This window comes from Lactuca serriola, chromosome 5, assembly GCF_051521515.1.
Source record: "Lactuca serriola cultivar US96UC23 chromosome 5, Lser_US96UC23_V15, whole genome shotgun sequence".
Classification (NCBI taxonomy): domain Eukaryota; kingdom Viridiplantae; phylum Streptophyta; class Magnoliopsida; order Asterales; family Asteraceae; genus Lactuca; species Lactuca serriola.
The window spans coordinates 348611501-348637496 of record NC_136412.1 but is presented as its reverse complement, the minus strand read 5'-3'; the positions used below and the strand labels follow the sequence as shown (position 1 = coordinate 348637496).

The 25996-nt window shown below is 30.7% G+C and overlaps 1 long non-coding RNA gene across 2 annotated transcripts; it reads left to right on the top strand.

Annotated features, from left to right (window-relative positions):
* The first annotated feature begins 3538 nt into the window (after window positions 1–3538).
* LOC145055529 (uncharacterized) lies at window positions 3539–25996 on the top strand. 2 transcript variants are annotated; one of them, XR_013685209.1, is made up of 5 exons: window positions 3539–3827; window positions 4210–4279; window positions 4371–4455; window positions 4579–4667; window positions 25769–25996. It is a non-coding gene; the product is annotated as an uncharacterized LOC145055529 (long non-coding RNA). The 2 variants fall into 2 exon arrangements; XR_013685208.1 differs by lacking the exon at window positions 4210–4279 and having other exon boundaries at window positions 3540–3827.

The following is a 25996-nucleotide window of genomic DNA, read 5'->3' as shown; positions in this document are numbered from 1 at the left end:
CAAGTGCTCCCTGGGTTAGACCTGTGAATTTCTGTAGCATAGTCCCATACCTTTGCATAATATTCTTCTAACTTACCTTCTATCATCTCTCTTGCCTTTGTCCTAGCCCTGTGACATTTCCCCTTAGATATATTTACTGAAAACATCCTAAGTACATCTTCCTTCGTCTCAATTAATGTCATCTTTGGCTTCATAATAATATCCTTCAGGTAATGTTTGGCTAACCAGTTGCAACTAACCAATGTTCCAAAATTATATTTCTAGCACATAGATGTATGTTACATATAGATTTAATCTGAAATGTTCGCTCATTATACTTCCAAGCAACATAAACTCTAAAGGGACATGGGGCTTTTATATATATTTTCTCACACCTAGCAATCACTTTATGCCTATCACTCTTCATAAACCACAACTGATATCCATTAGCTACTGCATAGTTAGTTAATGAAAACCTGAGTTGAGAAGGGGACTCGTAACGCTCTCCCACTACAAGCTTCATTTGTTTCCAATGGATGTCTGGATCATGAACCTTGTACTCTACACCCACTTCACCATCATTTTGATCATCAATATGATCATGTTCTGGATCCATAACACCAGCTTCTTGATCATCATCTCCCATTCCATCAAGACTTCTCCTTAGCATACTTTCATCACATAATATGTTAAGGAATGGATCATCAGACAGATTTGAGGTTGGTTTAAAGGTCTCTATTGAAAAATCCAGGAAAGAGGAATCTATGAGATCATTATCAGAGTCCTCGTCCCTTACAATAAACCTTTTCATGCCCTTTCACCTTTTTAGTTCCAGATAGGGATGAGCATTAGAACCGCCGGAACCAAAACCAGATCCGGACCAAAACCGAACCGAACCGGAACCGGAACCGAAATGGTAATAAGGTCCGGTTATCGGTTCTCTATTTTATGAAAACCGGTCCCGGTTTGACATTTTTTCTCGTTTTTTAAAATGTGCATAACTCACTCATATGAAGTCGGAATCATTTGATTTTTTCCAACATGTAACTTGGAGTTTGTAATTCCTTTTTTACTGTAAAAACATATGTTTTGGTCAGATATTGAATCGGATACGTGTCCCGAAAGAAAGAATATCGATGTTGCGTTTTTTTTTATTTCAACATTTTTTTTGTTTTTTTGAATCTGTCCCAATTTTTAAAATGAGCATAACTCATTCATATGATGTCGGAATTACTTAATTTTTTTTCCATCATGTAATTTGGTGTTTGCAGTTCATTTTAGACTCTAAAAACACATATTTTGGTTAGATATTGAATCAGTTATAGACCCCAAAAGACATCATATCAATGCTGCGTATTTTCTGTTTCAACATTTTTTTTGGAATTTGTGCCGCTTTTAAAATGCGCTCAACTCACTCGTACGAAGTCAGAATTACTTGATTTTTTTTCATCATGTAATTTAGTGTTTGTACTTCAATTTAGAATGTAAAAAGTCTTAATTTGGTTAAATATTGAATCATTTACAAGCTCCGGAAGATAGCATATCATCTATAATAATTCAACCAGTTCTAGTTTGAAAAATAACCGAAAAAGGGACCGGAACCAGAACCGGCGCTAGAACCGGCGGTCCGGTTCCCGGTTCTTATAATATAGGAAAACCGGTTCCGGTTCCGAACCGGTCCGGTTCTAAAGCTCATCCCTAGTTCCAGATGATGAAGCCATCTGTTCAAGATGAAAAACTACACTTGTAAGTGACACCATGGAATTTGATTAAGAAGATAAGAACACATAAACACATCAATTTCTTATTGGCACCCTACATACCTTTCTACTTCAGTGTCTTTCAACTTTAAAACAAAAGCTTTTTGCATGCAACAATGGTGTAAGAAACCCTTTCAAACCCTTCTTCTTCTTCTTCTTCCTAAGACTAACTACATGAAACCCTTTTTTGATGCAAGACGTTTCTGTGAAAGGTGATATTTGGTGGTGTATGAATGATCGAGTAGTCTAAGAGAGTGGCGACCAACTGCGTCCCTTAACCTGTTGTTAACTGGATGATAAAACGATTTTGAAACGGGGTCACAATTATTTAGGCTAATTAGACACAAAAAAATCCATTTAGGGCTAATTTAGAATCAGAGTGTAAAACTTATGGCTTTTATGGTATTAACCCTTCATATATACTCCATTTTGGACATACGATATATTATTTCGAAGCCCTCACGAAGAAGAACACAAACCCACTTTGAAATAATTATATATACACACACACAAATTTCTAAAGTGATATGTATCTTTCTGTACACACAACCATAAAGTTGCATGAAAATTGGGGCTATTCGTTTTTCATGGTTGTTAGTGCATTGTCTTCAAGGCGGAGTGTTGTCTTTTATTTTGGGTTATATGTGATAATAAAGTCAACACCAACTAACTTCTACATTATCTTAGGTGTAGTTGTTTTTTAGTAATTTCTCTTTTTCTTAATGATAATTTTTCGAACTCCTATCTTTTGTTAGAATCTAATTACAACTTTTATGTTTTCCTTATTAGAACCATATTCAATCTTAAAAGTGATTTGATCCATAATAATTCTCACTTTTAGTTCTTATAGGCAAAATGCATATAAATTTTTTATTTTACGAGATGCTCGGATATTGTAGAGTTGGAGACTAGCAATCTAAGCTAGCTTGAGATATTTGCTTATGTTAAGTATCAAATAGAAAGACAACTTTTAACTCCAAGCGGTGTAAGATAAGACAGCGAAACAACTTAGATTGTTGTTCTTTACATGCTGCTACAATATCTAGTATCATGTAAATAAATTTTGATATTCATTTTGCCAACAAAAATCGAACATGATATATTTTCTCTTTGTTTAAAAAAAAATCTAATGTGTCCATCAATTTTTAATATTGAAAATTATCAAGAACATTATAAAAAACTACATGAAAAACAAAGGAATTATGAGTCAAAACTCAAAACAAAAAAAGTTTGCAAAATATGAGTTTTTTTGGAAAAAAAAAATTAAGAGTTGTTAAAAAAAATATAAGTTGAAATTTAATTTGGAAAAAGCCTAATATATAAGATTTTTTTATGTAATTAACCTATTAATAATTATCTAAATAATATATCAAACAAGTTAATTACAAAGGTAACCAATAAGTTAATTATGGATCCACATCTGTGTACAATTAACGTTTTAATACACAAGTATCTCCTGTTAAGTTTTTAATGTGCTGGTTTTAATACATAATTGTCCTTTATTAACATTTCTACTGGTTTAAGAAAAAAAGTTTAGATCATATGTTAAATTCATTCATTTGAACATTATAATATAATGTCCAAAACCATAGATATACAGGCCCTCTGATACAAAACAAGAATTAAGCATATTAATAAGTTCATTTTTTTATTATTAAGCATATTAATAAGTTCATTTTATTATTATTATTATTTTTTATAACCCGTAATTTAGAAAAACATAATTTTGTAAAGTCTTTGTAAAAATTAACCGTTAGAAGTCGAAAGGCTTGGCTTAATATTCCCGCAATATATACGTTTTTTCAGCTTCAGGTATCCCGCTCCCAACAGACCCCAAATCATCACTTTCCCTCGCCGGAGATCTAAGAAACCCTTGAATTGGAAAGGATTGCTTCGTAGTCACGCAATATATATACGTTCGTTTGTCATTCCTCTATGAACAAACCCAAACACCCCCGAGACCCATAGCGATCTATGCAATTCAGCTGCCGGCTGCCGGAGACTTAAACGCCTCCAACCTTCGCAGGAGACTCTCACTCAACTCTCTAGTCCAAGAAATTATCAAGATCGTTCTAAGTTTTCTCTATTGTAATTTCCTCGTAAAACTGAAATTGATGTTTGAATAAGAAAAAATCGAAGGTCAATTGCTATTTTAATTTGTTTTGATTCTCTTGCTTCTGGTTGGGGTTTCTTCTTCTTCTTCATCTTTTCGTTGGCGGGTTTTTCTGTAAACCTTGATTTTTTCAGTTTAACTTACTGCTGCAGATGCATTAGAACTTAGATTTGTTGATGTGGTTATTTTTTTCTTTAAAAATTATCAGACCCTGATGTTTTTGTCAACAATCTTCTCCTGTATTTTAGTATTTACTATGTATGGTTGTGTTTTGTTATTTGTATTAAGGTTTTTTCTATTTACCAACGATAAAGGGTTTGTTTATGAGTGTATGACATGTATTGATTGCTATCACAGGCTATTGTTAGGCTCACATACTATGCCACATTTATCGAACACATGGATTGATTCAATATTTGTAAAATGAGTATGAATCTTGGCTGCTTAATATGATAAATTTGTGAAAGGAGTATCAACTAATATCATGTAACGCATCCTTTTTTCTGGCTATCTGATAGGATAACTGGAGCAGTCAAGGGTTTTGGTCATAATCAAGAAGAAGCAGATATGAGGATGAACAAACCTGTTCTTCTGATTCAACAGGTTTGTCTCCCTCCCCTCTCCTAATTTGGTGTCACATTTCTTCATTCGAACTTTTTCAGCAAAAGATAAATCTAATCAGCAAAAATGTTTTCTAAAATGGCATTCTTTTGAACCCGAATGCAGAAACAACTAGAAGAAGAAGCTAACAATGCTACCCAGAAAAAGAATTAAGAAAACCTGAAAAGCCAACCAAGTCACTCACCTGTAATAAGGTACAAAACCAAAAAACTTTACTCTGCTCATTACTTGATATACATGCAATATGTCTGATAGGGTATTAATATCATGTCTCATAAGTTGGTATCTTGTAATTCTATGTTTTTTCAAATTCTACCAAAACATAACATTCTATTTTCAGTTTTTAAAAAACTACCCATGATATAGAATTGCATTTTTTTTTTTCAAAATCTGCCCGAATTTAGCATCGAACATTCATGTTCTTTTTTAAAAAAAAAAAAATCTACCTTGATACATAATTGCAATATCATCTTTTTTCAATTTTCACCCAAACATGGCATTCTATTTTCATTTTTTTTTAAAACTACCCTTATGTACCATTGTATTTCCCTCTTTTTAAAAATTCTAGCAAAAAAATGTTGTTTATTTATTTATTTTTTAAACTACCTTGATACACAGTTGCATTTTCATCTTTTTTCAATATCTACCCAAACATAGCATTCTACTTTAAAATTTTGAAAAACTACTCTTTTACACCAATGCATTTCAATCTTTTTTCAAATTCTGTCCAAACATAGCATTCTTTTTTCATTTTGTTAAAATCTACCTTAAATACCATTGCATTTTCATCTTTTTTGTCAAACTCTACCCAAGCATAGCATTCTACTATCTTTTTTTTTAACATCATTATATCATTGCATTTAAAAAGAACTAAAGATATATCATTGCATTTTCATCTTTTTTCCAAATCTACTCAAACCAAATATTCTACTCTCATCTTTTTCAAAACTACATTGATATCATTGCATTTTTTTTTCATATCATACCCAAACAGAACATTGTACTTTATTTTTTAAAAAATTACCCTTATATACCTATGCCTTTTCATCTCTTTTTTTAAATCTACACAAACATAGCATTGAATTTTCATCTTTTTTAAAACTGCCCTTATATAGCATTTCATTTTCATATTTTTCAACGTCTACCCAAACATAGCTTCCTATTTTTATCTTTTTTAAATTACCCTTTTATAGCCTTGCATTTTCATGTTTTTTTATTTTCATTTTTGTTTTAAAACTAACCTTTTATAGCATTGCATATTCATGTTTTTTTGAAAATGTACCTGACTTGAACTTTTTGTATTTCCAAACAACTTTGATATTTTATTGTATTTTCGTCTCTTATAAAAAATAAATTCAAATATAGCATTCTACTTTAGTTTTTTTTTTTTTTTTTTTTTTTTTTTTTTTTTAAAACTATCTTTATTCATTATTGCATTTTAATCTTTTTTCAAAATTTACCAAAACATAACATTCTACATCTTTATTCATAATTGCATTTTCATCTATTTTCAAAATTTACCCAAACATCACATTCTAATTTCATTTTTTCTAAAACTACCTTTATATACCATTACGTTTTATTTTCATCTTTTGTCAAGTTTTATTAAAACAAACATTCCATTTTTAATTTTAAAAAAACTAGCCCTGATATTGCATTGTAGTTTCATATTTTTTTTTTCAAAATCTACCCAAATATAGCATTAAACTTTTTTGTTTTTTAACACCACCCTGATATACCATTGCATTTTCATCTCTTTTTGAAAAATATACACAAACATAGCGTTTTACTTTTATTTTTTTTAAACTACCCTTATATACATACCATTGCATTTTCATCTTTTTTTAAAAAAAAAACTACCCAAACATAACATTCTGCTGTCATTTTTCTAAAACTACCTTGATACATAGATGCATTTTCACCTTTTTGGAACATCTACTTGAACATAGCATTCTCCTATCACTTTTTGAAAAACTACCCATAAATACCAATACATATTCCTTTTTTTTTTCAATTTCTACCCAAACATAATGCTATATTATACTTTTTTTTAAACTGCCATTACATAACATTGTATTTTCATCTTATTTCCAAATCTACTCGAACAAAATATTCTACTTTCAGTTTTTTTCAAAACTACATTGATATACCATTGCATTTTCATATTTTTTCAAATCATACCCAAACATAGAATTGTACTTTGTATTTTTAAAAATTACCCTGAATTACCTTTGCATTTTCATCGTTTTATTAAATTCCAAACACAATTGCATTTTCATTATTTTTCAAAAGTCTACCCACAAATAGCATTCAACTTTCATTTTATTAAAACCACCCTTATATACCATTGCATTTTCATTTTTTTTTTAAAATATGCATAAACATAACATTCCACTTTCATTTTTTTTAAACTAAAGATGCACCATTGCATTTTCATCTTTTTCCAAAATCTAGGTAAACATAACTTTCTACTTTTATTTTCATCTTTTATTTTTACTAAAACTCGTTTGTTTTACATTTTCATTTTTTCGAAATTTACCTGAACATTACATTCTACTTTCATTTGTTCTAAACATAAGATTATGTTTTTATTTTTTTTGAAAACAACCCTTGATATTGCCTTGAATTTTCAAGTTTCTTTATTTTTTTTCTCAAAATCTACCCAAATATACCATCAAACTTTCATGTTTTTTAGCACTACCTTGATTTACCATTGCATTTTCATATTTATTGAAAAAAATACCTAAACATCATATTTTACTTTCATTTTTTTTAAACATACTCTTATATATCATTTCATTATCATCTTCTTTTAAAATTTACCCAAACATAGCATTCTCCTTTTTTCTACATATACTAGAACATAGTATTCTAGCTTTAGTTTTTGAAAAACTGCCCTTTTATACCATTGCATTTTCATATTTTTTCATTTCTTTTTTAAACATAGCATTCTACTTTCATTTTTTAAAAAAACTACACTTTAATACCATTTCCTTTTCATCCGTATATTCAATTTCTACCCAAACATAACAATCTACTTTCATTTATTTTAAAACCACCCTTATATACCAATACACTCTATTATCATTTTTTAAAAGTACCATTGTTTTACTTTCATTTTTCTTTTCAAAACTACATTGATATACCATTGCATTTTCATATTTTTCAAATCAAACATCGAATTGTAGTTTGTAGTTTTCATAATTACACTGAATTACCTTTGCATTTTCATCTTTTTATTAAAATCCACACAAACATAGCATTTTTCTTTCTTTTTATCAAAACTAGCTTGTTACACAATTGCACTTTCATCATTTTTCAAAGTCTATCCAAAAATAGCATTCTACTTTAATTTTTTAAAACTAAAGATACAACATTGCATTTTCATCATTTTTTTTTCAAAATCTATTGAAACATAGCATTCTACTTCTATTTATTAAAACTAGCTTGTTACATAATTGCATTTTTTTTTTTTTCAAAATCTACATAAAAATAGCATTCTACTTTCTTTTTATTAAAACTAGCTTGTTAAATATTTGCATTTTCATCCATTTTCTAAATCTACCCAAAAACTAGCTTGCATTTTCATATATTTTTTTTTCAAAATCTACTCAAACATTGCATTCTATTTTCTTTTTATTAAAACTAGCTTTCTACACAATTGCATTTTCATCTTTTTTCAAAATCTATCCAAACATATGATTCTACTTTCGTTTTTTTAAAACTAAAGATACGCCATTACATTTTCATCTTTTTTCAAAATCTACACAAAAATAGCATTCTATTTTCTTTTTAATAAAATTAGTTTTCTATCTAAACCTTGCATTTTTATCTCTTTTTATTAAAACAAGCTTCATATTTAGTAGCATTTTCATCCTTTTTCAAAATTTATCCAAAAATAACATTGCGTTTTCAACTTTTTCTAAATTTACCCCAACATTACATTCTACTTTCATTCTTTCTAGAACTACCCTTCTATACCATTTTGTTTTTTTCAAAATTCATCTGTTTTCAAATTCTATCAAAACATAACATTTGTATTTATTTTTTATAAATAAACTTTGATATTTGCGTTGTATTTTAAGGTTTTTTTTTTTTTTTTTTTTTTTTTTTTTTTTTTTTTTCAAAATCTACCATAATATAGCATTGAACTTTCATGTTTTTTAACACTGCCTTGATATACCAATACATTTTCATATTTTTTAAACATACTTTGATACGTAGTTGGATTTTCTCTATGTTTCTACATATACCTGAACATAGTATTCTACTTTCAGTTTTTGAAATACTACCTTTTTATACCATTGCATTTTCATATTTTTTCAAAACATATTTAAACATAGCATTGTACTTTCATTTTTTTAAAAACTACCCTTTAATACCATTCCTTTTACATATGTATTTTCAATTTCTACCCAAACATCACAATCTACTTTCATTTTTTTTAAAACTATATTTATATACCAATACATTTTCATTTGTTTTCCAACATCTACCCAAACTTAACACTCTATTATCATTTTTTTAAAAAGTACCATTATATAATGTTACATTTTAATCTTATTTTTTTTTCAAATCTTATCAAACAAAATATTCTACTTTCATTTTCCAAAACTACATTGATGTATCATCGAATTTTGATATTTTTCCAAATTATACCCAAACATAAATTTGAATTTTGTATTTTGAAAAATTACCCTGAATTACCTTTGTATTTTCATACTTTTTTTTTTCAAAATCAACCCATACTTTGCATTTTCATCCTTTTTCAAAATCTACACAAAAATAGCATTTTATTTTCTTTTTATTAAAATTAGTTTTCTATCTAAACCTAGCATTTTTCTCTCTTTTTATTAAAACAAGCTTCATACATAGTATCATTTTCATCCTTTTTCAAAATTTAATCAAAAATAACAACTATTTTTCGTTTGTTTTTTTGAACTTAAGACACAGCATTGCGTTTTCAACTTTTTCAAAATTTACTCAGACATTACATTCTATTCATTCTATTTTCATTCTTTCTAAAACTACCCTTCTATACCATTCTGTTTTTTCAAAATTCATCTTTTTTCAAATTCTATCAAAACATAACATTCTGTATTAATTTTTTATAAATAAACCTTGATATTGCCTTTTTTTTTTTTTCAAAATCTACCAGAATATAGCATTGAACTTTCATGTTTTTATAACATTGCCTTGATATACCAATACATTTTCATCTCATTTGAAAAATATACCTAAACATCGCATTTTACTTTCATTTTTTTTAAACATAGCTTGATACGTAGTTGCAGTTTCTCTTTGTTTCAACATATACCTGAACATAGTATTCTACTTTCAGTTTTTGAAATACTACCTTTTTATACCATTGCATTTTCATATTTTTTCAAAACATATTTAAACATAGCATTGTACTTTCATTTTTTTAAAAACTACCCTTTAATACCATTCCTTTTACATATGTATTTTCAATTTCCTACCCAAACGTAACAATCTACTTTCATTTTTTTTAAACTATGCTTATATACCAATACATTTTCATTTGTTTTCCAACTTCTACCCAAACTTAACACTCTACTATCATTTTTTTTAAAAGTACCATTATATACTATTACATTTTAATCTTATTTTTTTTCAAATCTTATCAAACAAAACATTCTAATTTCATTTTCCAAAACTACATTAATGTATCATCGAATTTTCATATTTTTCCAAATCATACCCAAACATAGAATTGCATTATTTAAAAATTACCCTGAATTTACCTTTGTATTTTCATACTTTTTTTTTCAAAATCAACCCATACTTTGCAATCTACTTTTTTTTAAAACTAACTTTTTACACAATTGCATTTTCATCTTATTTTCAAAATATACCCAAACATAGCATTCTATTTTCTTTTTATTAAAACTAGCTTGTTACTCAATTGCATTTTCATCTTTTTTCAAAATCTAATAGCATTCTTCTTTCGTTTTTTTAAAACTTAAGTTACACAAATGCATTTTCATCTTTTTTCAAAATCTACCCGAAGTTTACAATCTATTTTTTTAAAACTTGCTTTTTAAATAATTGCATTTTCATTTTTTTTTTCAAAATCTACCTTGACATAGCAATCTATTTTCTTTTTATTGAAACTACCTTGTTACATAATCGTGTTTTTATTTTTTTTGAAAATCTAACTAAAAATCCACCATTGCTTTTTCATCTATTTTCAAAAACCACGAAAACATAGCATTTTAATTTTTTTTTTACTAAAATTAGCTTGTTACACAATTACATTTTCATCTAATTTAAAAATCTACATGAACATAACATTCCACTTTCATTTTTTTAAACTAAAGATGCATCATTGCATTTTCATCTTTTTCCAAAATCTAGGTATACATAGCTTTCTACTTTTATTTTTATTAAAACTCGTTTGTTATACAATTGCATTTTCATATTTTTCAAAATTTACCCAAACATTACATTCTATTTTCATTCTTTCTAAACATAGGATTATGTTTTTATTTTATTTAAAACAGCCCCTGATATTGCCTTGTATTTTAAAGTTTCTTTTTTCTTTCAAAATCTACCTGAATATACCATTGCATTTTCAACTTTTTTGAAAAAATATACCTAGACATTGCATTTTACTTTCATTTTTTAAAAAAACTACACTTTAATACCATTGCCTTTTCATCTGTATATTCAATTTCTACCCAAACATAACAATCTATTTTCATTTATTTTAAAACCACCCTTATATACCAATGCACTCTATTATCATTTTTTTAAAAGTACCATTATTCTACTTTCATTTTTTTTTTCAAAACTACATTGATATACCATTGCATTTTCATATTTTTCAAATCAAACATCGAATTGTAGTTTGTAGTTTTCATAATTACACTTAATTACCTTTGCATTTTCATCTTTTTATTAAAATCCACACAAACATAATATTTTTCTTTCTTTTTATCAAAACTGGCTTGTTACACAATTGCACTTTCATCATTTTTCAAAATCTATTGAAACATAGCATTCTACTTTCTTTTTATCAAAACTAGCTTGTTACATAATTGCATTTTTAGAATGTTGTAAATCTACCCAAAAACTAGCTTGCATTTTCATATATTTTTTTTCAAAATCTACTCAAACATTACATTCTATTTTCTTTTTATTAAAACTACCTTTCTACACAATTGCATTTTCATCTTTTATTCAAAATGTACCCAAACATAGCATTCTACTTCTTTTTATGAAAACTTGCTTATTACATATTTGAATTTTCATTTTTTTTAAATCTACATAAACATAGCTTTTTTCTTTCTTTTTATTTAAACTAGCTTGTTCCACAATTGCTTTTCGTTTTTTTTTCTTTTTAACAAATCTACCAAAACATAGCAATCTACTTTTTTTTTTCTTAAAACTAGCTTGTTACTATTTCAATTTCATCTTTTTTTTTTCAAAACTACCCAAACATTGCATTAAATTTTCTTTTTATTAAAAATAGTTTTTTACAAAATTGGATTTTCATCTTTTATTCAAAAACTATCCAAACATAGCATTCTAATTTTTATTAAAACTAGCTTGTTAGATAGTTGGATTTTCATTTTTTTTTTCAAAATCTACCTAAACATAGCATTTTCTTTCTTTTTATTTAAACACTAGCATCTTACACAATTGCATTTTCATTTTTTTTAAAGTCTACCCAAAAATAGCGTTCTACTTTCATTTTTTTTAAATTTAAAGATACAACATTGCGGTTTACTCTTTTTTCAAAATCTACCAAAACAGAGCATTCTACTTTCTTTTTATTAAAAATAGCTTGTTACACTATTGCATTTTCATCTTTTTTCAAAATCTATCCAAACATATGATTCTACTTTTGTTTTTTTTAAACTAAAGTTATGTCATTACATTTTCATCCTTATTCAAAATATACACAAAATTAGCATTCTATTTTCTTTTTATTAAAAATAGCTTGGCACACAATTGCATTTTTGTATTTTTTTTTCAAAATCTACCCAAACAACGCGCTCTACTTCTTTTTATTAAAACTAGCTTGTTAGATAACTGAATTTTGAACTTTTTCAAGATCTATTTAAACATAACATTTTTCTTTGTTTTATTAAAACTAGCTTGTTACAACACAATTGCATTTTCATCTTTTTTCAAAATCTACATAAACCTAACATTATGTTTTTATTTTTATTTTTAAAAAAAACCCTAATATTGGCTTGTATTTTCAAGGTTTTTTTTCAAATCTACAAGAATATAAATTTAAACTTTCATGTTTTTAGCACTACCTTGATTTACCGTTGCATTTTCATCTATTTTGAAAAAGATACCTAAACATCGGATTTTATTTTCATTTTTTTAAACATACCCTTAAAATCTACCCAAAAATAGCATTCTACTGTCATTTTTTCCTCTAAAACTACCTTAATATATTTTCATTTGTTTTTCAATTTTTACATAGTTGTATTTTCTCCTTTTTTGTACACATACTAGAACATATTATTTTAATATCAGTTTTTGTAAAACTACCCTTTTACACGAATATATTTTCATTTGTTTTTCAATTTCTACCCAAACAGAACACTTTACTTCATTTTTTTTAAAGTACAATTATATACTATTACATTTTCATCTTTTATTCAAATTTTCTCAAACAAAATATTCTATTTTCATTTTCTTTTTCAAAACTACATTGATATACCATTGCATTTTCTTTCATTTTTTCAAATCCTACCCAAACATAGAATTGTACTTTTTATTTTTCATAATTACCCTGAATTACCTTTGCATTTTCGTCTTTTTATTAACATCCACACAAACATACCGTTTTTCTTTCTTTTTATTAAAACTAACTTGTTACACAATTGAATTTTCATCGTTTTTCAAAGTCTATCCAAAAATAGCATTCTACTTTCATTTTTTTAAACTAAGGTTACAACATTGCATTTTCATCATTTTTTTCAAAATCCATCTAAACGTATCATTTTTCTCCGTTTTTATTAAAACTAGCTTGTTACATAATAGCATTTTCACCCTTTTTCAAAGTCTATCCAAAAATAGCATTCTACTTTCATATTTTTAAACTAAGGTTACAACATTGCATTTTCATCATTTTTTTCAAAATCCATCTAAACGTATCATTTTTCTCTGTTTTTATTAAAACTAGCTTGTTACATAATAGCATTTTCATCCTTTTTCAAAATCTACCCAAAAATAGCATTCTTCTTTCATTTTTTTAAACCTATGATACACAATTGTATTTTCATCTTTTTTTTTTTCAAAACCTACCCCAACGTAACATTCTACTTTTTATTGATACTAGGTTGTTACATAATTGTGTTTTTATTTTTTTTCAAAATCTACCTAAACATAGCATTTTTCTTTCTTTTTATTTAAACTAGCTTGTTACACAATTGTATTTTCATCTTTATTCAAAGTCTTCCCAAAAATAGCATTCTTCTTTCATTTTTTTAAGCTAAAAAAAAACAATTGCATTTTCATCTTTATTCAAAGTAAACCCAAGCATAGCATTCTGCTTTATTTTTGTTAAAACTATCTTGTTAAATACTTGCTTTTTTCTCCTTTATCAAAATCTACCCAAAAATAGCATTATACTTTCTTTTTATTAAAACTAGTTTGTTACACTATTGCATTTTTGGCTTTTTTCAAAATCTATCATAACATAATATTCTACTTTATTTTTATTAAACGTAGCTTGTTACACAATTGCAATTTTGTATTTTTTTCAAAATCAACCCAAACATAATATTTTACTTTCTAAAAAAACCCTAAAGATACAACATTGTATGTTCATCTTTTTTGAAAATCTACCCAAAAATTGCATCGCAATTGCATTTTCATCTTTTTTCAAAATATTCCCAAACATAGCATTCTAGTTTCTTTTTATTAAAACTATCTTGTTATGAAATTGCATTTTCATCTTTTTTCAAAATCTACGTAAACATAGCATTCTTCTTTCATTTTATTAAAACTAGCTTGTTACACAATTTCCTTTTCTTATTTTTTTCAAAGTCTACGCAAACTTAGCATTTTGCTATCTTTTTTTTAAACTAAAGATACACCATTGCATTTTCATCTCTTTTCAAAATTTACCCAAACATTACATTCTACTTTCATTCTTTCTAAAACTACCCTTCTATACCATTGTATTTCGTTTTCATCTTTTTTCAAATTCTATAAAAGCATAACATTCTGTTTTTAATTTTTTAAAACTAAACCTTAATATTGTCTTGCTTTTCAATTTTTTTTTTCAAAATCTACCCGAATATAACATTAAACTTTTAGTTAACACTACCATGATATACCATTGCATTTTCATCTCTTTTGAAAGATATACCTAAACACCGCATTTTACTTTCATTTTTTTTAAAACATACCTTGATACATAGTTGCATTTTCTCTTTTTTTCAACATATACCTGAACATAATATTCTACTTTCAGTTTTTGAAAAACTACCTTTTTATACCATTGCGTTTTCAATTTCTACCCAAACATAACAATTTACTTTCAATTTTTTAAAACTCCCCTTATATACCATTACATTTTCATTTGTTTTTCAATTTCTACCCAAACATAACACTCTATTGTCATTTTTTTAAAAGTACCATTATATACTATTACATTTTCATCTTTTTTTCAAATCTTCTCAAACAAAATATTCTACTTTCATTTTTTTCAAACTACATTGATATATCATCGAATTTTCATATTCTACTTTGTATTTTCATCTTTTTATTACAATCCACACAAACATAACATTTTACCTTCTTTCTATTAAAACTAGCCTGTTACACAATTGCATTTTTATATGTTTCAAAATCTACCTAAACATAAATCTACCCAAACTTAACACTCTCCTTTGCTTTTATTAAAACTAGCTTGTTACACAATTGTTTGTTCATCTTTTTCAAAATCTACTCAAACATGGCATTGTATTTTCATATTTTTCAGAACTAAAGATACACCATTGCATTTACATTTTTTTTTCAAAATCTACCCAAACATAGCATTTTACTTTCATTTTTAAAAAAAAAAACTAAAGATACACCATTGCATTTGCATATATTTTAAAAATCTACACAAACACAACATTCTAATTTCTTTTATTAATATTGGCTTTTTACTCAATTGCATTTTTCATATTTTTTCACAATCCTACCCAAACATAGCATTTTATTAAAACTACCTTGTTACACAATTGTATATTCATATCTTTTCAAACTTTAGTCAAACATAGCATTCTATTTTCAGTTGTTTTGGAACTACCCTTATATACCATTGCATTTTCATATGTTTTCAATTTCTTATCAAGCATAACACTCTACTATCACCTTTTCAAAATCTACCCAAATATAGCTTTCTACTCGTTTTTAAAAAAAAATACATTGATATACCTTTTCATTTTCATATTTTTTCAAACTATTCCCAAACATAGCATTGTGCATCTATTTTTTTAAAAAAAATACCATTATATACCTTTGTATTTTCATATATTTTTTAAAATCTACCCAAACACACATTCTACTTTGTTTTTTTTTTTCAAATCATACCCAAACATAGCATTGTGCTTCATTTTATTTTATTTTTTAAATTATCCTGATATACCTTTGCATTTGCATTTTCATCTTTTTTAAAATCTACACAAACATAGCATTGAACTTTGATCTTTTTTAAAACTACCCTCGTATTGCATTTCATTTTGATCAAAGTTAACCCAAACATAGCATTCTATTTCATTTTCTAAAACTAATATTATATAACATTGCATTTTCATCATTTTAAAATTCTACCCGAATTACCATTGCATTTTCATCTATTTTGAAAAATAAAACCCAAATATAGCTCCTACTTCAGTTTATTAAAAACTACCGATGTGTACAATTTCATATCCATCTTTTTTTCAAATTCTACCAAACATAGCATTCTTGTTCTTTTATAAAAAAATAAAAAAGGAACCTACCATTATATACCATTGCATTTTCAACTTTTTCAAATTCTACCTATACATAGCATTCTACTTCTTTTCAAGGTACACCATTGCATTTTCGTCTTTTTTCAAATTCTACCCAAACATAGCAATCTACTTTCATTTCTTTTTAAACTACCATTATATACCATTGCATTTTTTATGCATAAGTGGGTGAAAATAGGATAAAAGAAAAGGGGTTGAACAAGCAACCTGATTAGTTGAAGAATAAAGTACTTAAACACCACGAAGATGAACCCAATTGGCCAAGGTTGATGCTAATTAGTGATAAAGCAACAACTCCACACTAACAACAAACAAGAATCGACTCCTTCCATGTATGAACACTCAAATTCAGCCTTACAAGCTATTGTAGTTTTTGTTATTATTCAAAAGTTGTTTTCCTACTACAGCTTAGAGCTCCTTATATAGGGCTGGAAAAAAACATAACTCTAAGAAAATAATGAGGTTGATTAGGAAGACTCTTCAACTTTATTAGGCTGCCAAAATATCATACTCCTTTTAAATGTTCTAAAACCCAAATAAGAATCTGATTCAAACCCAAGGTGAGTTGGAGACATGAAATGTGTTGCTCTAGTGTTAGCTAAAAATGACATGGATGCCCCTGCATCAACCTCCTCTGGTTGGGAAGCATTTTCCCTCAAATCTTCCAATGGACCATCTTCAAGATAGGGAAATTGTCAGAAAAGTCCCAATATTTTCAGAAAAGTTTCACTTTAATCCAAAAAAAAATTGAACATAAAAGTCCCGTTTATTTCATTTTGGCTCAAATTAACAAAAAAGTCCATTTTTTCTTTTAACAGAAAATGACATTATCGTGTAAAATGAAATAATCAGATATTTTATGTCAAAAAAATAGGACTAAAGTGAAACTTTTCCGAATATATTGAGACTTTTCTGACAATTTCCCTTGTTGTGAACCTAAATAAGAATCTGAGTCAAGCCCAAGGTGAGTTGGAGACATGAAATGTGTTGCTCTAGTGTTAGCTAAAAATGATATTGATGCCCCGACATTTTCCCTCAAATCTTCCAATGAACCATCTTCAAGATAAGAAGATATATCTCCAACATTGAAAGTTGTTGATATGATTGTGTCCCCAGGTAACTCCACTTTGTAAGCATTATCTATAATCCTTTCCAGCACCTTAAGTGGTCCATCTCCTATTGCCTTAAATGCAACTATACGAGATCTCCAGGTTCAAAAAGAGCCTTCTTGCAATGTTTGTTGGCATTTTTCTTGTAAAGGTCATTCACATGCTCTATCTTTGCTTTAACTTGTTCATGAATTTTTTGTATTTCTTTGGCTCGAGTCGTTGCCTCAAAGTGAACTTCAATACCCTTAGGTAGTTGTATCAGACCAATAGGGGTGAGAGAATTAGCTCCATAGTTCACTCCGGATGGTGTGCATCTATTGGCATAAGATGGATATTGATTATAAGCAAACTCAACAAAAGAAAGTTTAACTTCCCAATCCTTCAAGGTCTTGCTCAACATACTTCTTAGCAAGGTTGTAAGTGTTGAATAGTAACCTTGTGCTGAATAGTAACCTTGTGCCTAATAACTTCCATAACGATTCCCAAAAGTAACTCAAGAACTTGGAGAAACGATCCACCACAACTATTATAGCATCTTTCCTGTGTTGCATACAAGGCAAAGCAACAATGAAATCCATAGAAATGTCTTCCTATAGTTGATAAGGAACAAGTAATGGAGTATACAAACCTTGATGGGACTTGCTTTTAGCTTGACGACAGGTTGCACATCTATCAATAAGAGTGGAACATCACCTTCCATGTGTAGCCAATACACAAGGGTTTCGTTGATTCCAAAATGACCAACCAATCCTTCTCCATGTGCCCCTCTCTCTGATTAGTAGCTCCCTTATGGTTCCTTTAGGAATGCAAAATTTGTTGTTCTTGAAAAGAACCCGTCTTGGATGACATAAGAACCGCAAGCTCGATCTTTGTATTCTTGAATAACTTTAGAAAAATTTGGATCATTCAGGTACAATTCTTTGATGAAAGAAAAGCCTAGCACTCTTGCCCCAAGGACGCTAAGCATGACATATCTTCTTGAGAAGGCATCTATAACAATGTGCAACAATGGTAGAGCTTCCTGTTTTATACTTTGAAACAAAGTTAAATGATTCGTGAAATTCTACCCATTTTGCATTTCATGGTTCTAACTTGTTTTGACCGTTGATATGCTTTAAAGCTTGATGATCAGAATGAAGGACAAACTATTTCTGAAGGATGAACTGTTTAAGGCTTAAGTAATGACTCTAATGATCTAGTGCACAAACAATAGCATAAAACTTCTTGTCATACATACTATAATGACAAAATTAAAAAAAATGGTCCCTTTGGTTTGCCAAAAGTAACAAAGTCAGTCTCTGTTAATTTTTTTTGATGCAAATAGCCCTTTTAACTAACGTCGTTAGTATTCAGCCATTAGAGCCATTAGGGACTGAATTAATAAAAGGCATTTCGTCTTTTCAAGTATAAAGGGACTGGATTTGCGACTTTGGGTAAACCATATTTAAATGAACTTATTTTACATAAAATAAATACGTAAAAAAAACTTTTTTTTTCTATGTGAAAGAAAAAAAACGTATTTTTATATGAAAACGTAAAAATATATTTTAGGATCATAGCAATGTAATAACATATTATACGAAAATTTATTTTTTTAAATACATAAAAAAGTATATTTTATGTAAAACAAATAAATTGTTTGTAATTTTTTTACAATGCGCTAAAAATATATTTTTTTATTAAAAAAAGTTTTTTTTGTAAAGTATGTTTTTTTATTATTAATGTATTTACAGTTTTAGATCATATTAATTACTTTTCGAGAGTATAAAACAAGTTTGGCTCTAGCCTAGTTGGCTAGAGCTTTGGTGCCTAACGACTGAATACTAACGACGTTAGTAAAAAGGGCCAACTGTACAAGTTTTGCAAACCACAAGGGCCATTTGCATAAAAAAAATTAAAAGGGACTGACTTTGTTACTTTTGGCAAACCACAGGGACCATTTTTGTAATTTTGTCTACTATAAATCTTAGATTCGTCTCACTAAAATTAGCTACATAGCGTTTTTTTACCATTCAAGCTCGAATAAATGGATGAAATGTTCGAAGATAAAGTCCACTCAAAAGAGCCTAGTTTGATTGACGTAGTTAGGAGTGCAACAATAGTGTTGAAATTCTTGACAAACCTCCTGTAAAAAGAAGAAAGGCCATGAAAACTCCTTACCTCTAATGGACTCGTAGGTATTGGCCATGATTTAATTGTTGCCACCTTTGATTCATCCACTGAAAAACCATCTTTAGATACAACATAACCGAGAAAGATCACCTTGGGAGAAAAGAAATCATACATCTCAGACTTCCCATAGAGTTTTCTGTCTTCTTAACACTTCAAATACTCTTTTCAAATGTTGCTCTTTAACACCTTTGTTGTATAAAAATGTATCCTCGAAGTATAAAACTACGAAATCACCAAGAAAATGTCTAAGAACCTCATTCTTCAACCGCATAAAAGTACTACGGGCATTGGAAAGTCCAAATGGCATTACCAACCATTCATACAACCCACTTTTTGTTTTGAATGCGGTTTTCCTTTCATCAACTTCACGCATTTGGATCTTGTGATATCCACTCCTAAAGATTAATTTTTGAGAACAAATTGGCACCATGAAGTTCGTCTAGCATATCATCTAATCTTGCAATAGGATAATGATATTTGTCTGTCATGTTATGTTATTGATGGTTCTACTATCAATACACATTCTCATGGGCCTATTTTTTTTTGGAACCAATAAAGCTAAGACACAATAAGGACTCATACTTCCATGCACGTAGCCACGATCAATAAGTTCTTGGACTTGACATTGTAGTTCTCGAGTCTTTTCGGGGTCACATTGGTTTGTTAAGAAGCGGTGCTCCTGGGATTAGATCGATATGATGCTCAATACCTCTTAGTGAGGGTAATTATTGAGGTAAATCAGAAGGCAAAACATCTTTGAACTCTTCCAAAAGCGGACAGACAACAGTGGAAAAAAGGAACATCATCGAACCTATTTTCAACTATGAACAAAACTTAAACAGGTTTATCTTTGGAAATAGCTCTCTTCATTCGTGTTTCACTGATAAATAAATTCTTTTCCACTAGAGTAACTAACCCTGGTTCTTTTGCAGCAAGGTAGATGGTAGCGGTCCAAGGATTACCTTTTTCTTATTCTTGACAAAAGAGTACGTGTTTTGATGACCATTGTCCCAAATATGTCTATCATATTGCCAAGCTATTTTAAAGAATTTGATTTTGATAAAACTTGCTAATAGAAAATGAGAGTAAGGTCTGTTTGGTTAACCATTGAAGCTTGTATGGATTAAAGTGAGATGAGATTGGAATGATGAGTTTATTGATAAGAGTTGTGGATCCAACATTAGTACAACTACCACCATCAATAATAAGGTTGCATACATTCCCTTGATTATGCACCTTGAATGGAATATTTGCTCTCTTTGTTCATCATTAGGATCCGCCTCTTTTGCATATGGAGAGCTCTTCATATCACTAGAAGCTCCGAGTAATTACAGGAATGGTCCCTATGGTTTAGGATAATTTGCACGTTTGGTCCCTAACTAATTTTTTTAACTCGGAAGGTCCCTATTGTTTATTTTTGTTACACGCTTGGTCCCTATCTTAACTAAAAAGACTATTTTCCCCTTCATTTTTTAATTTATTTAAATAAACACAACCCTAACCTCACCCCCCCCCCCCACCTTACCTTACCTATCCCACAATTTTTCCTATTTAAATAATAGTCTTTTTAGGTAAGACAAGGACAAAGCGCATAACAAAAACAAATTGTATGGACCAAGCGCGTAACAAAAACAAATAATAGGGATCTTTCGAGTTAAAAAAATAAGTTAGGAACTAAACGTGCAAATTACCCCAAACCACAAGGACCATTCGTGTAATTTACTCATTGATCAGGTTTAACTCTCTCCTCAAAGCAACATTCTTCATTATAGATTGGCATCTCGTCTTCTCCTACTTCTATACCGACATTTGAAGCATTTCTTCGACAGCAAGACCTGGGTCTTGCTTTGAGCTTTCACCTTTTGAAAGGTTTTCTTTGTAGAAAGGATTATGGAAAGAACTGTTATACTTTGAAAATGACTTGGGGTTGTCTATTCTGTCTTAGTCTTGGCACGCTTCTCAATCTTAGAAGCTAACTTGCAAACCTCCTCAAAGGACCAGAAAGGTTGCAGTTCAAGTTTTTCACCGACATCATAGTTTGGTCCGTTTGTGCAAGGGGTTTTGTGCCATCAATATGATGAAGGGAAATCTCCATAAAAGATCCAATATTTTCGGAAATTTTTTAATAAAGTCCTAAATTTTATTTTTTAAGCAGAAAAGTTCCTGGCTTTTTAACTTTTTTTAATAGAAAAGTCAAGAAGCCGACTAATTTATTCATTTTAGCCTTTTTTTTTTTACCTATTCAGCTAGTCATGAGACCAAATTGTTAATTTTTCCGAAATAATGAGACTTTTATGTATTTTTTAAGTGTCTATATGTATACTTTTACGTATTTTAAATGTATAAACGTATTTTTTTTACGTATTTTTAAGTATTTTACATATTTTTATGTGTTATTCTTTATGTATTACGTATTTATATCTATTTTTTTTTAAGTATTTTACATATTTTTCATTTATTTTTATGTGTTATTTTTTATGTATTACATATTTGTATATTTTTTAAGCTTTTTTATATATATGTTTATGTATTTTTATATACACGGATCACAAGAGTCCGAGACATATTATGTATCAGCCGAACCTGAACATGAGGCAGCGCAGGTGGCTGGACGTAGTCAAAGATTATGACTGTGAGATCCTTTACCATCCGGGTAAAGCGAATGTGGTGGCGGATGCTTTGAGTCGCAAGTCTGATGGGTCTTCAGTTGGGGTATCGTGTATGAGGATATCAGTGGATTCCTCGTTTTTGGGATTGATTAGGGAGGCTCAGGCCGAGGATGTTCATAAGAGAATTGGAGGAAAAAGAGGATCGGGGTGAGATGGCCAAATTTTTTTCGGATAGTCGAGGGTTGTTTACCAGATGTGGTTGTGTCTGGGTTCCGATGTTTGGAGGGGTCCGACAGATTGTGTTGGAGGAGGTTCATAAGTCTCGTTTTTCTATCCATCTGGGGCCACCAAGATGTATAGGGATTTGCGATTGAGCTATTGGTAGTCGTGTATGAAAAGAGAGATAGCCTAGTATATGGAGAGATACATGACCTGCAGGATAGTCAAGGCCGAGCATCAGAGACCGCATGGAAAGCTGCAGCCTCTGGAGGTTCCCATGTGGAAATGAGAGCAAATTTCGATTGACTTCATCACTAAGTTGTCGAAGACAACAAAAGGTTTTGATACTATTTTGGTCATCGTGGATCGATTGACAAGAATGCCTACTTTCTAGCGATTCGGCAGAGTTCTTCGGTCGAGAAGTTGGCCGATGTGTATATTCGCGAGATCGTTGCTCGCCATGGGGTTCCGGTCTCCATTGTTTCAGATTGTGATGTTCGGTTCACCTCCCATTTTTGGCAGAAGTTCCATGAGAAACTGGGCACCAGATTACGCTTCAGCACAGCTTATCATCCGTAGACCGACGACTAAAGTGAGCAGACGATATAGACCCTTGAGGATATGTTATGGGCCTGTGATATCAATTTTGGTGGGAGTTGGGACTCCTACCTACCTCTTGCGGAGTTTTTTACAACAACAGTTATCACTCCAGCATTGGTGTTTCGCCTTTTGAGCTCTTATATAGGCGGGGATGTCGTAACCCAGTTTGCTGGGGCGAGGTTGGTCACAGGGTTATGGGGCGGACCAAAGTGGTCCTTCAAACCACTAAAATGATTCAACAGATCAGATAGAGATTACAAACTGCTTAGAGTAGGCAAAAGAGCTATGCCGACCGGCGTCGATCCAAGTTGTAGTTTCAGGTCGACGACATGATACTACTAAAGGTCTCGCCTTGGAAAGGTGTGATACACTTCAGAAAGAGGGAAAAATTGGGTCCCCGATATAATGGGCCGTTTCGAGTGGTTGCCAGGGTTGCCAGGGTTGGCAAGGTTGCTTACAGATTTGACCTTCCCGAGGTGCTTAATTAGATTCACAACACTTTCCACGTTTTGTAGCTGCGAAAGTACGTATTGGATGAGGATGCGGTGATTTCCTGGGATGATATTCAGGTTGATGAGTGTCTGAACTATGTTGAGAGACCGGTGGCCATTTTGGAAAGGAAGACGAAGGTATTACATAACACGGAATTACCTTTGATAAAGGTGCAATGTCAGCACAGGAGGGGCTCCAAGTGGACCTGGGAGTCGGAGGCTGAGATGCGAAAGCATTACCCTGAGTTGTTCTCCATAGCGGACTTCGAGAACGAAGTCTGATTCAAGTGGGGGTAAATTGTAACACCCTGATAGAGGTATGTTTCACTTTTGCCCTTCATTAATGCAAAGTTTCATTTTTTAGCTCGTGGAGTAGTACGCGAGGCGTACCACTTGGTACGCTTAGTGTACTAGCTAGAGACGAATTGAGACACCGGGTGCGTACGTTGTGCGTCCGCGTGACTTCTAGAAACCCTAAAATGGGGTGGTGCACCCTATATATTCATCCTTAATCTTTAGGTTTGGCCTCATTTTTGAATCTTTAAGCTCTTGAGGAGAAATTTGTGTTGATTTGGTCCATCTTTGAATAACCTAGAAGAGAGTGAAGTTCGTAGCTTGGTGGGAGACTTGAGATCCAGAACCCTTCATCACATTGCAAGCTTCCTAAGGTGTCAATTTCAAACATTGAGTTGTCAATGTTTACTTTTCTACTCCATCTTAGCATCATTTTGAAGGTAAAAAGTCATTACCTTGACTCTTTTTTAGCTACATCTCTTCATGCTTGGGATTAGGACCATTTCTAGTGTATCATTGAAATATTTCTGGTTTTGGGTATAATCTGAAGCTACTAAGTTGTAACTTCATATCTAAACTCCTCTAGCCCCTTGAAGTCATAAAGTTCTAGTCTTTAGCAAGTTATGACCTTCTCTTTATGCAAAACTTCTTTTTTAGCTTAGTTTTGGCACTTAAGACCTTGCATGCACGTAAAATTTGCAACTGTACGTGGTAACTCGACCCTAGGAGGCTAGATCTACAATTTGGAGCGTTGGAGTAGCTTAAAATCGTCTGGACAAGAAATGGACTGATGGTAACTCGACGGGTTTTCCCGTTTTTTGGATTCTGCGTGAACTCAACGAGTAGTTAGGGTTTTCTCGATCTCCTGGACGTTGCATGGACTCGACGAGTTGACTCGGACTTTCGCGACTTTCTGAGTTCTGAAGGAACTCGATGAGTCTGTAAGTTGTACTCGACGAGTTGGGTCAACATGGACTGTGGACCTTGACCATTGACTTTGACCTTGACCAAGGGTTGACCAGTTTGACTTCTGAGGGCATTTTGGTAATTTGGGAATTTATGGAAATGGATCATTGATGGTTATAGGTTTGGTGTTTGGAGCCGTGTTTCAGGAGTTGATCTTTAAGTTCAGTCGACAGCAAGAGGTGAGTTGTCCTCACTATACTAAGGGGTCTAAGGCACCAAGGCCGGCCCATTGGATTTATAATATCCTAGTAGATTGATATTATGATGGGTATGAGTTAGACACGTATGGTTTGATATGCTAGTTTGGTAGGTCTGTAGGACTACCTGTGATATTATGTGATTATCTGTATGTGCACTTATCTATTACATGTCGACATGTTGTGTTGGTTGGGTTAAGGCTGCACTGCTCTGCTCTGTGCGGTGGCCAACAAACCCTGGAGTATGCCAGATATGAGTTGAGGATCGGGGAAGGCATGCCAGACTCATACTGAGGACTCATAAGCATTCCATATACGAGTTGAGGGCTGGGCAGAGCATGCGTGACTCATATTGAGGGCTAATCATATATTCCAGTTCGAGGATTGAAGGAGCAAGCCAGACATAAGTTGTGGGCCCGAGGGCAAGCCAGACTTATGATGTGGGCTCGGGATCAAACCAGATATGGGCTTAGGGTCGGGGAGGGCAAGTCAGACTCATACTGAGGGCTCAGGGGTAGTCCAGTCTGTAGAGTTGTGGACCCATTATATGTTGTTCCTGTTATTATGTGTATTGTTTGTATCAGTATATTGGGGGTTAACTCACTAAGCCTTCGAGCTTACATTTATCGATTATTGTTTCAGGTACTTCTGATGACCGTGGGAAGGAGAAGGCATGGCGTACACTTCCTCATATTTGGATTTGGATTTCTGGGATACTCTGTTATGGAATTATTTTGAAAACAATCTGTAATAAATAATGGTTTTGGATAATTTAAAAAGGTTTAAAATTTTGTGAATTTTTATGGATGTTACAATACTAAATCCATATTGGCTTACATTCCTATAAATCTATTCCTACCGATCCTTACA